The sequence below is a fragment of the Bubalus kerabau genome, chromosome 20, assembly GCF_029407905.1.
Source record: "Bubalus kerabau isolate K-KA32 ecotype Philippines breed swamp buffalo chromosome 20, PCC_UOA_SB_1v2, whole genome shotgun sequence".
Lineage (NCBI taxonomy): Eukaryota > Metazoa > Chordata > Mammalia > Artiodactyla > Bovidae > Bubalus > Bubalus kerabau.
Genome location: NC_073643.1, coordinates 16,875,659 through 16,891,488, shown reverse-complemented (window position 1 = coordinate 16,891,488; position 15,830 = coordinate 16,875,659). Strand labels below are relative to the sequence as shown.

Below are 15,830 nucleotides of genomic sequence, written 5' to 3'. Positions count from 1 at the left end.
TGGTGTTGTACACCCTACAGGTTTTGACAAATGTATAATGGCATGTACCCATCATGATAGTATCATCCCACTGCCCTAAAAATCCTCTGTGCTGTACCCCTTCATGTACATACGTCGCTCAGTCGTGTCCAATCCTTTGCAACCCCATGGTCTCTCCATGGAATTCTCCAGGTAAGAATACTGGAGTGGGTTGCCATTCCTTTCTACAGGGGATCTTCTCAACCCAGGGCTTGAACCCGGGTCTCCTGCATTGCAGGCAGATTCTTTACCATCAGATCTACCAGGGAACCTCTTCATCTAACCCGCTAACTCTTGGAAACCACTGACCTTTTTACTGTCTCCATAGTTCTACCTCTTCCAGAATGTCATATAGTTGCAATCGTATGGGTATATGATCTTTTTAGATGGACTTTAATCATTTAGTGATAAGCATTTAAGCTTCTTCTCTGTCTTTTCATGGCTTGATAGCTCATTCTTCTTAGCTTTGAATCATATTCCATTATTTGGACGTGCCAGTTTATTTACTCATTTTCCTAGCAGCCATTTGGTTACTTCCAAATTTGGGCAATCATGAATAAAGCTACTATAAACATGTATGTGCAGGTTTCTGTGTGGACACGAGTTTTCAACCGACTTGAGTAAACGACTGCTGAGCATGACTTCTGGATTGTATGCTAAGAATATGTTTAGTTTGGAAAGAAACCGCTGAGCTGTCATCCAAAGTGGCTGTTATCACTTTGCAACTCCACAATAACTGGAGAGTTCCTGTGGCTCCACATCCTTGACAACATTTGGTATTGTCAGTGTTCTGGGTTTGGACCATTCTAGTAGTATGCAGTGGTATCTCACTGTTGGTTTAATTTGCAATTACCTAATGACATAATGACTTACTCCTTGGAAGGAAAATTATGACCAATCTAGATAGCATATTCAAAAGCAGAGACACTTACTTTGCCAACAAAGGTTCGTCTAGTCAAGGCTATGGTTTTTCCTGTGGTCATGTATGGATGTGAGAGTTGGACTGTGAAGAAGGCTGAGCGCTGAAGAATTGATGCTTTTGAACTGTGGTGTTGGAGAAGACTCTTGAGAGTCCCTTGGTCTGCAAGGAGATCCAACCAGTCCATTCTAAAGGAGATCAGTCCTGGGTGTTCTTTGGAAGGAATGATGCTAAAGCTGAAACTCCAGTACTTTGGCCACCTCATGTGAAGAGTTGCCTAATTGGAAAAGACTCTGATGCTGGGAGGGATTGGGGGCAGGAGGAAAAGGGGACGACAGAGGATGAGATGGCTGGATGGCATCACCGACTTGATGGACATGAGTTTGAGTGAACTCTGGGAGTTGGTGATGGACAGGGAGGCCTGGCATGCTGCGATTCATGGGGTCACAAAGAGTCGGACACGACTGAGTGACTGAACTGAACTGAATGACATATGATGCTGAGCATCTTTTCATATGCTCATTTGCCATCTTCTTTGATGCAATGTTCATTCAGGTCATTTGCTTATTTTAAAAATCATTTTTTAAATGTTTGCTTTCTTATTGCTGAGCTTAAGAATTGTTTCTTTTGGATAGAGGTCCTTCATCGGACACGTTTTTGGCAGATATCTTCTCCTATCCCATGGTTTGTTCTCATTCTCTTGACACTGTCTTTTGCAGAGCATAGTGTTGCAATTTTAATGAAATCCAGCTTATTAATTATTTATTTCCTAGATCATGTCTTTGGTGCTTTATCTAAAAAGCCATTGCCATACCCTCAGTCATTTTAGATTTTCTATGTTATTTTCTAAGAGTTTTATAGTTTTGCCTTTTATATTTAGGACTGTGAACCATTTTAAGTTAATTTTTGTGAAGGGTGTAAGCTCTGTGTCTAGGTTTATTTTTTTGCATGTGGATGTCCAGTTGCTCCAGTTCTGTTTGTTAAAAGGACTATCATTCCTCCATTCTATTTCCCTTTACTCCTTGGTCAAAGATCACTTGATTGTATTTATTGGGGTCTATTTCCGGGCTCTTTATTCTATTGGTCTATTTGTCTATTCTTCTGTGAATACTACACTATCTTGACTACTGTAGCTTTACGGTAAGGCTTAGAGTCAGGTATTGACAGTCCTCTGATTTTGCTGTTCTTCAATATCATGTTAGTTATTCTGGATCTTTTGCCTCTCTGTATGAATTTTAGAATTAGTTTGTTGATATCCACAAAATAACTAGCCGAATGCAATTTTGATTGGGATTGCTGTGAATCTACAGACCAAGGTGGGAAAAACTGACGTCTTGGCAATACTGTCTTCATATCCATGGATATGTAATCTCTCTCCATTTGTTTAGTTCTTTGATTTCTTTCATCAGAATTTTGTAGGTTTCCTCATATAGAGATCTTATATATATTTTTAAGGTTTATACCTTAGTTGACCCTTGAACAACATGGTATGAACTGCATGAATCCATTTATATGTGGATTTTTTTTAATAACTAAGTACTATAGTACTATACAAGTCCATAGTTGTTTTTATCTGTGAATATAGAAATGTGGGGGTTTTTTTTTAAGTTAAGAGTTTTAACTATTTATAATAGCCAAGACATGGAAGCAACCTAGTCCATGAACAAATGAATAAAGATGTGGTACATATATATATATATGATGGAATATTACTCAGCCATAAAAAGAATGAAATAATGCCATCTGTGGCAACATGGACAGACCTAGAGATGATCATACTAAGTGAACTAAGTCAGACAAAGACAAACATTATAAGATATCACTTACAGGTGGAACCTAATTTTTTAAAATGACACAAATGAACTTATTTATAAAATAGAAACAGACTTAAGAGATATCAAAAATAAACTTATTACAGATCTCAAAAATAAACTTACAGTTACCAAAGGGGAAATACTAGGAAGAAGAAATAAATCAGGAGCTCAGGATAAACATACACACACTACTATATATAAGATAAGACAGCCAACAAGGACCTACTGTATAGCATAGGGAACTCCACTTAATACTCAGTAATGACCTACATGGGAAAATAACCTAAAAAAGAGTGAATATACATATATGTATAACTGACTCACTTTGCTGTACCCCTGAAACTAATACAACATTGTAAATCAACTATATTCCAATAATTTTTTTTTTAGAAAAAGTTCTGACAGAGAAGAATGGTCAGGGAAGTTCCAGGTAGTCCAGCCTTGCTGAGGCTGGCTTAGAGGTAGATCAGAGTCATGAAGGAAGGGAGGGGGACCAATTTGGAGGAGCTTGTTCTGAAGAAAACTCTGTAGGCATATATCAGTTCAGTTGCTCAATCATGTCCAACTCTTTGCGACCCCATGGACTGCAGCACGCCAGGCCTCTGTCCATCACCAACTCCCAGAGTTGACTCAAACTCATGTCCATTGAGTCAGTGATGCCATCCAACCATCTCATCCTCTGTCACTCCTTTCTCCTCCCACCTTCATCTTTCCCAGCATCAGGGTCTTTTCCAATGAGTTAGTTCTTCACATCAGGAGGCCAAAGTATTGGAGTTTCAGCATCAGCATCAGTCCTTCCAATGAATATTCAGGACTGATTTCCTTTAGGATTGACTGGCTGGATCTCCTTGCAGTCCAAGGGACTCTCATGAGTTTTCTTCAACACCACAGTTCAAAAGCATCAATTCTTCAGTGTTCAACTTAAGGGTCCAACTCTCACATCCATACATGACTTACTAGAAAAACCATAGCCTTGACTAGACAGACCTTCGTTGGCAAAGTAATGTCTCTGCTTTTTAATTTGCTGTCTAGGTTGGTCATATGGAGAAGGAAATGGCAACCCACTCCAGTGTTCTTGCCTGGAGAGTCCCAGGGACGTGGGAGCCTGATGGGCTGCCATCTATGGGGTCGCACAGAGTCGGACATGACTGAAGCGACTTAGCAGCAGCAGCAGCAGGTTGGTCATAACTTTTCTTCCAAGGAGCAAGCATCTTTTAATTTCATGGCTGCAGTCACCATTTGCAGTGATTTTGGAGCCCAAGGAAATAAAGTCTGTCACTGTTTCCCCATCTATTTGCCATGAAGTGATGGGACCATGATCTTAATCCCTTAGCCATGATCTTAGTTTTCTGAATGTTGAGTTTTAAGACAACTTTTTCACTCTCCTCTTTCACTTTCATCAAGTGGCTCTTTAGTTCTTCTTTGCTTTCTGCCATAAGTGTGGTGTCATTTGCATATCTGAGGTTATTGATATTTCTCCCAAAAATCTTGATTCCAGCTTGTGCTTCATCCAGTCCAGTATTTCTCATAATGTACTCTGCATATAAGTTAAATAAGCAGGGTGACAACATACAGCCTTGACATACTCCTTTCCCAATTTGGAACCAGTCTATTGTTCCATGTCCAGTTCTAATCGGACATACATAGAGCACATATAACCATTTTGTCCAGGATTGATACTCTTTTTCTGTTATTCTAGGACTGAGGATAGAATTAAACATTTGTCAAAATAAAATCGATCCTTATTTTAAAGGACTTAAAAGGACTAAAACCAGTTGGATGGTAGAGAATGTTTAACAGCTGGTTCCTGGGGGCAGTGGGGAGCCCTATTTGTAGGATTTGCTGGTTTCTACATACAATTACCTTTCCATGCCTGATTTCAAGCTACCAATGTCATGTTATTGAACATGACATGGGAAGAGCAATGCACACTTTCATAAGCCATCAGAGCCGACTCTAGCACACCATAGGTTGAAGTGAGAGTTGAAAACAACAGATAGAATCGAGGCGTGGCAGCTTATGTAACCGGCTAAACCAAGGGATGTGAGAGGAGGAGGCTAAATGAAAGTAGGCCAGTCACACGCAGATTAGAAGAGTAACTTGGCATAGAAAAGAGGGTGTCCGCAGGGCTGGTCATCCATGCATCTTGTATGTTGAATCTTGGTACATCTCAGAATTTCTCTTTTGTGATGCAAACAGTCTTCAGAAACACAGCTCCCTGCTTGAAAGGCTGCTGCCAAGGTTCTGCTACGCTGTGGTAATCATGCAGTCAGCCAGGCCAACCTCTTTTCTGTGCCGTTGAAGCAGCGGATGAGGCTTGCCTGGGCTGACTTCACCTTCAGAAGGCAGAAATTAAATCAAAGAGACAGCATAAATGGAAGCTTTCGCTTGTCTTTGGTATGAGCCTACGTGGTATATGCATATTTTCCAGCACGAATCAGTTGCCTAGAGAAAGATCCAAGTAAATCTGGACCAGGTGTCCACTCCATTTAGTCCCAGAGCCAAGAAAAACTATCTTCTGGGCACTGGGAAGAAGAAAATGGAAAAAGCCAAGTAACGATCATCTTTTAAATTGTTTCTTCTCGTCCAAGGGACTGGGTTTCATCTGACCCTCTATGCTGAACTGGGCAATTGAACTTCATTGCAGAGAATGTTCTGATAATGGTGAGTGAGGTCCTAGTGAATTTTAAAGATGGGAGTTTTAAAGATAGATGACTTCCTCTATGAAATCAAAGCTCTATCTGCAGCAGGGTCTTTAGGAAGCCAATACAGGCAGCAGAAAACGAGAAATTCAGTTACTCAACCCAGGAAGGGCAAACAGAAGGCTGTGGGATGCCTCGCAACCAGGCTGATGGATTTTTCACAGAATCGATGGGTGTTTTGGCGGAATTGCCCTGAGTAACTGGTTGCTTAGGTGATGTGCAGACACAGCTTTCTTCTAACTCAATGGGATGCAGATTATCTTTTCCTTTACTTGCTAGACCCCAGGGGAAAGAAATCTGTATATTTTAAGAAAAGACATACATTTCCTTTGTGAGTGAAATGAAACCAAGGGGATACGCATAATAAATGATGAATGCTCACTTACCGTGATAGGGAGAAAAGAAAGATTGATTCTCCTTACCGAGCAGCGCCTTGATCTAGCCAATCTATTAAAGAATAATTGAACCGGCAGCAATCACTTCCATGAAGTATCTACTAATTACGCTGCTCTATAAACAGTCTTTGCATTCAGACATGCCAACTGCGAAAACAGGATCACTATCTCACCAAGGGTGTCGTTAGAGTAGCTACTCCCAGCTTCAGAGGATCTAACCCTGAAAAATAAAGGATGTTTTGTTTTTCCCCTTTCCTGAGTATGCTCTGACTTTCATCTCTTATGCTAAAACCTTTGCTTTCCTCCCAATTCTTTGGTCTTCTTTTGTGTTATCAACCTCATAAGGTATCCCAAAACATACCATTTCTCTTAAATGATTCACATATTTTAAAAATCTTATTTAGCAAACTCCCAGACAGCCAACAGAAAAGGCACCATGAACTGAGCCTGATGTAATCCATTCAGGCTTCCATTTATATCTTTGAAATGAGAGAGGCTGACATCAATTATGTCAATGAGGATTAACAGACCCCTCAGCTGTAACAGACACCAAACAGTGGTTTAAATTAAACATAAGGTTACTCTCTGAGAAGTGAAGCCTAGTGGTTAAGAGTACCACCGCGATCATCAAAGACCCAGGCTCCTTCTGTATTATTGCTCTGCCATCCTCCAAACTCGACTTCCACCTCCTGGTCTAGGGTGGCTACTCTAGGTCAAGCCAGCACACCCACATCTCTTCTGTCAGTGAAGAGGGGCACACTGCGTCTGTGACACGGTACCACCAGAAGTCACATGCAGCCTTTCCAGTCATAAGCCATTGGGCGGCTGTGAAAGTCTAGGAAATGAGGTATCGATTCTGAGAAGCCACTGACCAACTAAAAGTTGGGGATTCTATTACCAGCAGAGGAAAGGGAGGACAGATACTGGGAAGAGCCAGCTGGCCCTACCACATGCTACACAGGTGACTTTGAGATTCTGTCCTCAGAGTCTGAGGGTTTTGGCATATTGCTCAGAGCCTACTGTGGATTTGGAATGAGGTGACATGTAAGTCGACGTGTATTATCACCCTGCTTATTTAACTTCTATGCAGAGTACATCATGCAAAATGCTGGGCTGGATGAAGCACAAGCTGGAATCAAGATTGCTGGGAGAAATATCAATAACCTCAGATATGCAGACGACACCACCCTGATGGCAGAAAGCGAAGAGGAACTAAAGAGCCTCTTGATGAAGGTGAAAGAAGGGAGTGAAAAAGCTGGCTTAAAACTCAACATTCAAAGAACAAAGATCATGGCATCTGGTCCCATCACTTCATGGCAAACAAATGGGCAAACAATGGAAACAGTGAGAGACTTTATTTTTCTGGGCTCCAAAATCACTGCAGATGGTGACTGCAGCCATGAAATTAAAAGACACTTACTCCTTGGAAGAAAAGTTATGATCAACCTAGACAGCAAATTAAAAAGCAGAGACATTACTTGACTAACAAAGGTCTGTCTAGTCAAAGCTATGGTTTTTCCAGTAGTCATGTATAAATGATGAGAGTTGGACCATAAAGAAAGCTGAGCATAGAAGAATTGATGCTTTTGAACTGTGGTGTTGGAGGAAGACTCTTGAGAGTCCCTTGGACTGCAAGGAGACCAAAGCAGTCCATCCTAAAGGAAATCAGTCCTAAATATTCATTGGAAGGACTGATGCTGAAGCTGAAGCTCCAACACCTTGGCCACCTGATGCAAAGAACTGACTCACTGGAAAAGACCCTGATGCTGGGAAAGACTGAAGGAAGGAGGAGAAGGAACAACAGAGGATGAGATGGTTGAATAGCATCACTGACTCAATGGACGTGAGTTTGAGCAAGCTCCAGGATGTGGTGATGGACAGGGAAGCCTGGCGTGCTGCAGTCCAGGGTGTCACAAAGAGTCAGACACGACTGAGCAACTGAACTGAACTGACATGTAAGTAAATTTGCACAGAATCCCAAAATACTTAGCAAAAACAGAGAATATGGCCCCCTCTTGAAGTATAATTGTATTAGAACATCTCCGATGGGTGGCAGTGGTCTGGACTGAACCACTGGCAAGTGCCCAGTAAGGATTCTCAGGGCCCTGGAGGAAGGGGTACTTTGAGTGGTGCCTCGGCAGGTCAAGGTGAAATCTGATTCTGGAGCAGGTTGCCAAGTCCTCGAAAATGACACACTGAACTCGTGTCACACCAGTTTCAACATCAACGTCACCAAACACTGACAGGAGCCACAGCAGCTGACCGCTGCTCCTGAACCTGGACTGAGAAGAGTCTGTATTTTTCTGTCTGAAAAGGGCTGTGATCCAGTTGACAGTTACAGTCGAGTTCCTCAACCTCGGTGCCTGTGACATTGAGGAAGAGCTGATTCTTCGCTGTGTGTGGCCGTAACGTACGTTATAGGGTACTGAGCCGCACCCCTGGCCTTTACCCAACAGACACCAGGAGTATCTGTCCCACTGTGAGCGCTGAACATGCCCCCAGACACTACAGATGTCCTTGGGCGTCCAATCACCTGTAGCTGTAAACCACCAGGCCAGAGCCTAGGTCATGGGACACATTTTTGACCTCTGCTAATGGTTTTGCAATGTGGTAGCAATCCTTTCACAAATGTGATACGTAACAAAGGCCTTAATGCATCTGTGATTTTAACTTAATCCCACTTCTTGGACCTCTGCCCCAAGGAAACTATCTGCAAGAGGCTATATGTCTAAAGATGTTTGTTGGAGTACTATTTTCAATAGAAAGAAAAAACTGAAAAACACAAAAAAATATGAAACAGGAGGGAAGGAATTAAGTAAACCATGGTAGATCCATGCACCCAGTAAAATGTGTTTAAGAGTTTATAACAACATGGGGAAAGTGAGCAAATAAAGAAACCATGTAAGGAAAAAAAAGACAAGAAGGAAATTCACTAAAAATGGTAGACTCTGGGGAGTGATCAGGAGTGGTTTTTTCTTTCCTCCTTCATTTCATCTTCCTATAGTTTCTAAACTTTCTAAGCTCCCTATGAATGACTTTATTTCAAACAACAAAACTAAAAAGAAAATCCTAATTAAAAAATAAAAATATTCTGATGCCTGTCCTGGGAGGATCCACAGACCTTTAGGAGCCTTCCTGTAAGCAGAGGCTGCTGGGAGAGAGGCCAAACAGATGTTCCCTCCTGCACAGAGCTGTCAGGCTATGTGCCAAGTGACCCTGCCACCCTGGCCACACCACTGAACCAGGAATCCCTATTAAAGGCTCCAGCCAGGCTGGGCGGAAGGAAGCCCAGCCACCTATGAGGAGGCTTGACTCCAGGCACTGTCAAATAGGAGCCTGTGACACTGGATAGTGAAAAATAGGCTGATCAGATCCTGTCTCCGGAAATGCGCATGAAAACACTCTCTGAGGAAGCTCCTCTGCACACACACCCTCCCCCTGCCCGAGATTAACAAGGACAATCAGGCCCGTAAGCAACTGGGAACACCCAGCCTCGAGAGCTGTGAGTCTGGTTCCTTGGGCGGCCACACGAATGGCTCTCCTGACTCCTTCACTTTCGCACAAGAAACTCCTACCACATATGGAGACGTAGGCAGAGAGGTGTCTTCACAAAGCTCAGCTCCCTTTGGGGGTGTGTAGCGGATGGTATCTGAGCAGCTGGAACCTTTCTCCTGTCTTACTGTCCCCAAGACATCCCTGTAGCTCAGACGGTAAAGAATCTGCCTGCAATGCGGGACACCTGGGTTTGATCCCTGGGTTGGGAAGATCCTCTGGAGAAGGGAATGACAACCCACTCCAGTATTCTTGCCTGGAGAAGCCCATGAACAGAGAAGCCTGGCGGGCTACAGTCCATGGGATCGCAGAGAGCCAGACACAACTGAGCAAACACCGCTATTACTGGCCCCTGAGGCCGCGCCGCAGATGACAGTCATGGAAAGCCTTTGACATTCAAGATTCCAGGCTCTTCCCTTACATAACCTCCCTTAATAGTCCTGGAGGGTGGGGAACTCGTGACTTTGTATTTAAGAGTTCCCAGATAATTCTGATGCATAGTCCAGTTTAGAATCACTGTTTTTATCCACTATGGGAAAAAAACTACACCTTCCAACTTTAACTCTGAAGCAACCCCTGACTGGAGAGAAGGCTCCTCATAAAAGACTAAACATAGAATTACCGTGAGATTCATCATTTCCACTCCTGGGTATGTAACCAAAAGAACTGAAAACACAGTCTCGAACAGATATCCGCACACCCGTGTTCACAGCAGCACTATTCACGATAATGAAAAGGTGGAAGCAACCCAACCGTTCACGGCAGATGAATGGATAACGTGGTACATACATCAAGTATTACTCAGCCTTAAAAAGGAATGAAATTCTGACACACGCTGCATCATGGATGAACCCTGAAGACATTACGCCAAGTGAAATAAACCAGACACAAAAGGACAAACACCTTATGATTCCACTTAGTTGAGGATCCTAAAGTAATCAAAGCTACTCCCGGAACAGAAAAGTAGAACAGGAGTTGAGGGGAGGGAGGAGTCGTGGGAAGCTATTATTTCATGGGTACAGAGTTTCAGTTTTGGAAAATGAAAAGATTTGGAAGATGGATGGTGGCGATGACCGTACAACAGCATGAATATACTCAATGCCAGTAAACTGCACTTCAATATGGTTAAGATGGTAAATTTTATGTATATTTTACCACACACACACAAACTCAACAAACCAGCAATGACAAGAAAAAAAAAAAAAAAAAAAAAGCAAAAAACCTATGCAATTCTTTCCTGCAAGGAAATAAGCCACGTCAAAGAAATTTCATAGTCAACAACTTTTTTTTGTACAAAACACTGTCAGAGATAAAAATCTTTAGAAAATTAATTCAGAACAAGCTTCTTTCATCATATCAGGGTCCCTTAACAAAAAATAAAGAGAGAAACAGGAAATGGGAGACTAAAATAAACCTTGTTTCAAAAAAAAAAATCATTCCTAAAAGTTCACAAGCAGATCTCTCTGGATCTTTAAAAATGTCTCTGAAATGTTGCAGTTTAAAGCTTTTCAAACACTATGGCCTCCACCCACTCCCGGGATATGCATTCACTTCCTTTCTTATAAACATAATTTCCTTTGCTGTACAAAGAGGTTAGGTGACTCTGGGGTCTCCTTATGGTGGGCGCCCACAGGAGAGCCCTGGTCCTTAAATCAGCTGGGAAACTCCTGAGGATGGGCAGTGACTTGCCACAGACAACAGGGAGGCAGATGAGGTTGGTGCGGGACAGTGTGGCTGAAGACGCTCTGAGAGCTGGAAGGCAGCTGTGAGGACATGTCACAAATGCGAATGGCTGTTGTCAGGGTGGCAGGCTGCTAAGCAACGTTTTCACAGGTGAGACAAAAAAAGAAAAAATAACCACCCAACAATCTTAAAAACACATGAGTGATATTTAAGTTAGAATTAGGCCAGTCTGCAAATGAGTGAAAATACAAAACAATAGTGGCTTAAATAGCTCAGAAGTTTCCTTTCCTCCTTGTAAACAAATCCAGAAGCAGGGAGTCTGGGGCTGGTGTGATGGTTCTGTGAGGTTGTCAGGGACCCACGCTCCTTCTGTCTTACTGCCATCCTCAGCTCACGGGTCAATGTGAACATTTAACTAAGCATCAGCCTTAATCAGGTCTCGATTCTAGCCAGGAGACAGTTGAAGGCGTGAAGAGGTCCCCTCCTTCTAGTAACATAAATTGCATGTAATCCCTCCACGTATATATCCCACTGGTCAGAACATGTTCTCATGACCATGCCTTGCTACAAGAGAAGCTGGGAAATGGATCTTTAATCCAGGCAGGAAAGGGGGGGCTGACATTGGGGTCAATGATGAGCAGTCACTGCCCCCAGGAAGTTACCTCTGAAAGTAGAACTCAGGACTGCTTTCTTAGCACAAGGACCACAGATCTTCTACATAAGACTCTTCTAGGCCCTCTGGTCAGTCAATTTAATCAATACAACTCCCTGGGTTTGTGTTATTTCCACTTTACAAACAAAGCAGGATCCCAAGAGTTTGCGTCATTTATCCAAAGCAGCTCCATAAACTATGCCATCGGTCTCTAAATCTTTCAGAATCAGCCCTTTGGCTATAGCACCAAGACGGGAGGCAGAGGGTCTGGGAATGGTTGTGTGGGTCTCTCTGGGTCTCTCAGCTCCAGGCATGGTCACCTCCAAACATTTATGTCTTCTAACTCCCAGCCCTGCCATGCAGGACTCCAGGAGCCCACTACACGGCAAACTGGGCACATCGCCCCAGCCCTGCTCTTATCCTGGAGGCTGGAAACTCTAGGATGGGCTTCCAGGTTGCTTGCTTTTCAAGCTGATGTTGGCACTCTGAGGCTGACTCGCTCACCCCCAGTTTACAGCTGCACTAGCTTTTGCTGACAACACACGTGTGGGGGAAGGGTGGGAGGGCACTGACTGCAGACCCCAGAGGGCCAGAGGGAAGAAGGACCGTCAACCTGGAGTTGGGACCCCCTACTGCCAAGACTCTGTGATATGGAAGGAACACCTCAAAACTAAAAGGTAACTGCCAAGACTTCCCTGGTGGTCCAGTGGTCAGGCCTCTGCGCTCCCACTGCAGAGGGGCTGGATCCCTGGTTGGGGAACTAAGACCCCACATGCCACACAGCCAAAAAAAATTAAAAATTAAAAAAAAAAAAAAACAGGAAAGAAACCACCTTTGGCTGCTTCTGTCTTCTTCTGATGGTTATTTGGGTTCCTCTCATGTTTTCAGAGAACTCTCTTGAGGGACTGGGAAATTTAACGTTTAAATCACTGAAGATGAGGGATGAGCCAAGAAGAGTAACTTTTAAGAAAGGGATGGTGGCCTGGGTTTTGTTCTGTCTACGAACTGGCCTGTGTGTGCAGCCTGGGTGTTCTAAAGCACTCAGGAGTCCACGCATTGCTGAGGACCACAGAGACTTCTCAACTCCATGCAAGGTCATTCCATGCAAGCTTGAGGCTGACTCTCCCAGAAGCATGTCTCCCATGAAGAGGACCCGTTCCCTCAGTGGACCGCTTCCTCCCCGGATCACAGCCCTCCACTACTTACTGTCCTTCTCACCCCTACACAGAATCCTTCTGAAAAGCTCTTAATTTCTGTTTTAAAATCCTTTTCAATAAAAGACATAAAAGCAAACACTTGTTTATCATAAATCAATTTAGAAAAGAGAGAAACTTAAAAAGAAGGAAAGAAAAGTTGCCTGTTACTCTCTTACCCAGAGATAACTAACTTCTCATTTATTTTTCTAAGCACCTATACATGTATGTTTGTGTGTACATGCGTGTGTGTGGAAAAAGCTTTTGAAAAGCAAATGTGGGGTTAGACTATTTTATAACCATATATTTACCTCTTAGCAATATGCCAAAGACACCTTTCCATATCAGTAAATATATATCTACAACAGTGTTCTTAGTAACTGAAAACGTTCCATTGCACCACTGCTTTCTAAAAATCCCCTATTGTTGGGCAGTAAGATTAGGTCACTGCTCTATTTTGGGGGAAAAATAATCACTGTTACTGTTATTATTATCAAGATCTTAGGACTTGACCTTGATTATTTCCTTAGAATACAGTCCTAGAAGTGAAATGCTGGGCAAATGCTTTACAAACTATTACGATTTTTTGATATACATGGTCAAATTTATCTGTAGAAAAGCTTGAATAATTTACACTCAAAGGAGTCCCTGTGTTCTAGTTTGCACTAACACTATGTTGTTCTCTAAAGTCCTGGGAAGTCAGTGACATAGTGCAATCTTTTGGGAAAATACCACAGTTGCATATCCATCCTGTATGGAAAGCTCTCCTTCCATGACAGCTCCATGTGAGAACTCAGGACTAAAAGCTGCCCCCAAAGGAGCCAAATCCGACCCACATTCTGATGTGTCTGTCTCAGAACATCCTCTCTTCTCCATCAGTGCCTGAACACACATCTGGCCACACAAATCTCAGTGGTTTGTGAGCGGGGCTGGATTCAACGCTGACCTAGATAGAGAGGACTTCGGATCTCATTACCCGCCCTCCAAACCATCTGGTCCTGGCTAAACAGGTTACCCACGCAGCAGGAACCTTCATCTCTCAACTAGCTTTCTTCTTGCCAGGCTTCTTATAAAAAAGTATTTTTTACACACAAACACACACAATACGGATACCTTTTGTATAGCTTAACCTGACAACCAAGTAGCTTATTTTTTAAAACTTGGCAATCCTACAGATTCAATCATGGCTCCTGGGAAGTCCCAAGAGACAGTGGAAAGGGGGAGAAGAGAGAAAAAGGATTCCCAAGATCACAGGACAGGGACCTGAGGCATGGCTTCTGCATGTTATCTCACTTATGTTAATATTTTAAATACTTGTGGTTGGGGGGAAATGACAATTATCTTCAAAACTGAGAATCTATTCTTGGTTACATGTGTTTTTTTTCAAATTCCCAGAATTAAAGCAGATTGTTCTTCCAAGCTCATGAGCTATTTTTATCTGAAAAACATGGAGCACACACACTTGACCCCACAAGCGTCTCTGTGCACAGACACTGGGGTTCACTATGTTGAAGGCAGAGCTAAGGGACAGTAAGCTTGGTGTCTGACCACTTTTGCAGAAGTGTAGTGCTGTGGGGTGAAGGACTGTCTTCCTTCACAGTTACTTATTTTCTCAAATGGCATTTGGGGATTTTAACATCAGTCACAGAAAATAACATAGCTACACAGAAAACACACTTATGGTTACCAAAGGGGAAAGGGGAGGGGATAAATTAGGGGTATGGGATTAACAGGTAACACTACTATATATAAAACAGACAAATAAGGACCTATTGTATAGTACAGGGAATTATAGACAATGTCTGGTAACAACCTATAATGGAAAAGAAGCTGAAAAAGAATGCATATATATACATACATATTCATACACATAAACATATAAAACTGAATTACTCTGCTATATACCTGAAACTAAGCGACTTCACTTTCACTTTTCACTTTCATGCATTGGAGAAGGAAATGGCAACCCACTCCAGTGTTCTTGCCTGGAGAATCCCAGGGATGGCGGAGCCTGGTGGGCTGCCGTCTATGGGGTCGCATAGAGTCGGACAGGACTGAAGCGACTTAGCAGCAGCAGCAGCATACCTGAAACTAACACCATATTGTAAATCAACTATACTTCAACTTTAAAACATTAAAATCAGTCATATAAAGCCAAACAAATCTATTTTCAGAAACTCTATTATTCACAGTGTGATGTTGTTATGGTCTCTACTCTTTTGATGCTGGCATTTATTTACTCACAAATAAAATCTTTATCGAGGGCCTCCTGTGGGCAGACCCCTCCACCGGGTACCATGGAAGGCCTCAGGACAGAATCGCTCATCTATCTCTGCCCCCCACCCCCTGTCACAAAGGGCTCCCTTCACTTTGCTCAACCACAGTTTATGTACCTTTGAAACAAGGCAACCAGCCTTATTGCCTATGGGGTACTGACTCCCCTGCACTTTCAGGCTTCTCATGGTCCAATGTGGGATGTCCTGAGTGGGCTCTGGCTGGGATCTCAGGCCACAGGTCAGAAAGACACATGGCTCAGTCTGGAAGTGAAGCAAGTCAAAGCTGGATAGACCCCCCAACCCCCCACAACCCACACCCTTCCAGAAATAAGCACAGGTAAGCCCAATGGATGACGAGGCCCCGTCAAAGGTGTCTGATCCAACCTAACGCCGTGGTAGTCACATATCTGTGCCTCTATTAAAATGTTTTGTGATGAGGGACTTCCCTGGTGGTCCAGTGCCTAAGACTCTGCCCTCCCAATGCAAGGGGCCTGGGTTCAATCCCTGGTGGAAGAAAAGGATCCCACATGCCACAACTCAGACCTGACAAATATTTTAAAAATGTTTTTTGATGAAAATTTTCAAAAATATACAATACAGACAGAAGAGTAAAATGAAAACTCAGA

General features: G+C 42.9%; 1 protein-coding gene across 6 annotated transcripts in view; it reads right to left on the bottom strand.

The window, feature by feature from the left end:
- Positions 1–15,830, bottom strand: part of SNRK (SNF related kinase) — a 141,289-nt gene that overhangs the window by 110,548 nt on the left and 14,911 nt on the right. For 2 of the 6 annotated variants that reach the window (XM_055557991.1, XM_055557989.1), the window contains exon 2: positions 14,834–15,019. The exons of 2 other annotated variants lie outside the window; for them this stretch is intronic. The gene's annotated coding sequence lies outside the window, so the exon portion shown is untranslated. Of the gene's footprint in view, positions 1–5,839; positions 6,069–14,833; positions 15,020–15,830 lie in introns of all 6 variants that reach the window. 2 more of the 6 variants (XM_055557988.1, XM_055557994.1) reach the window with 2 other exon arrangements.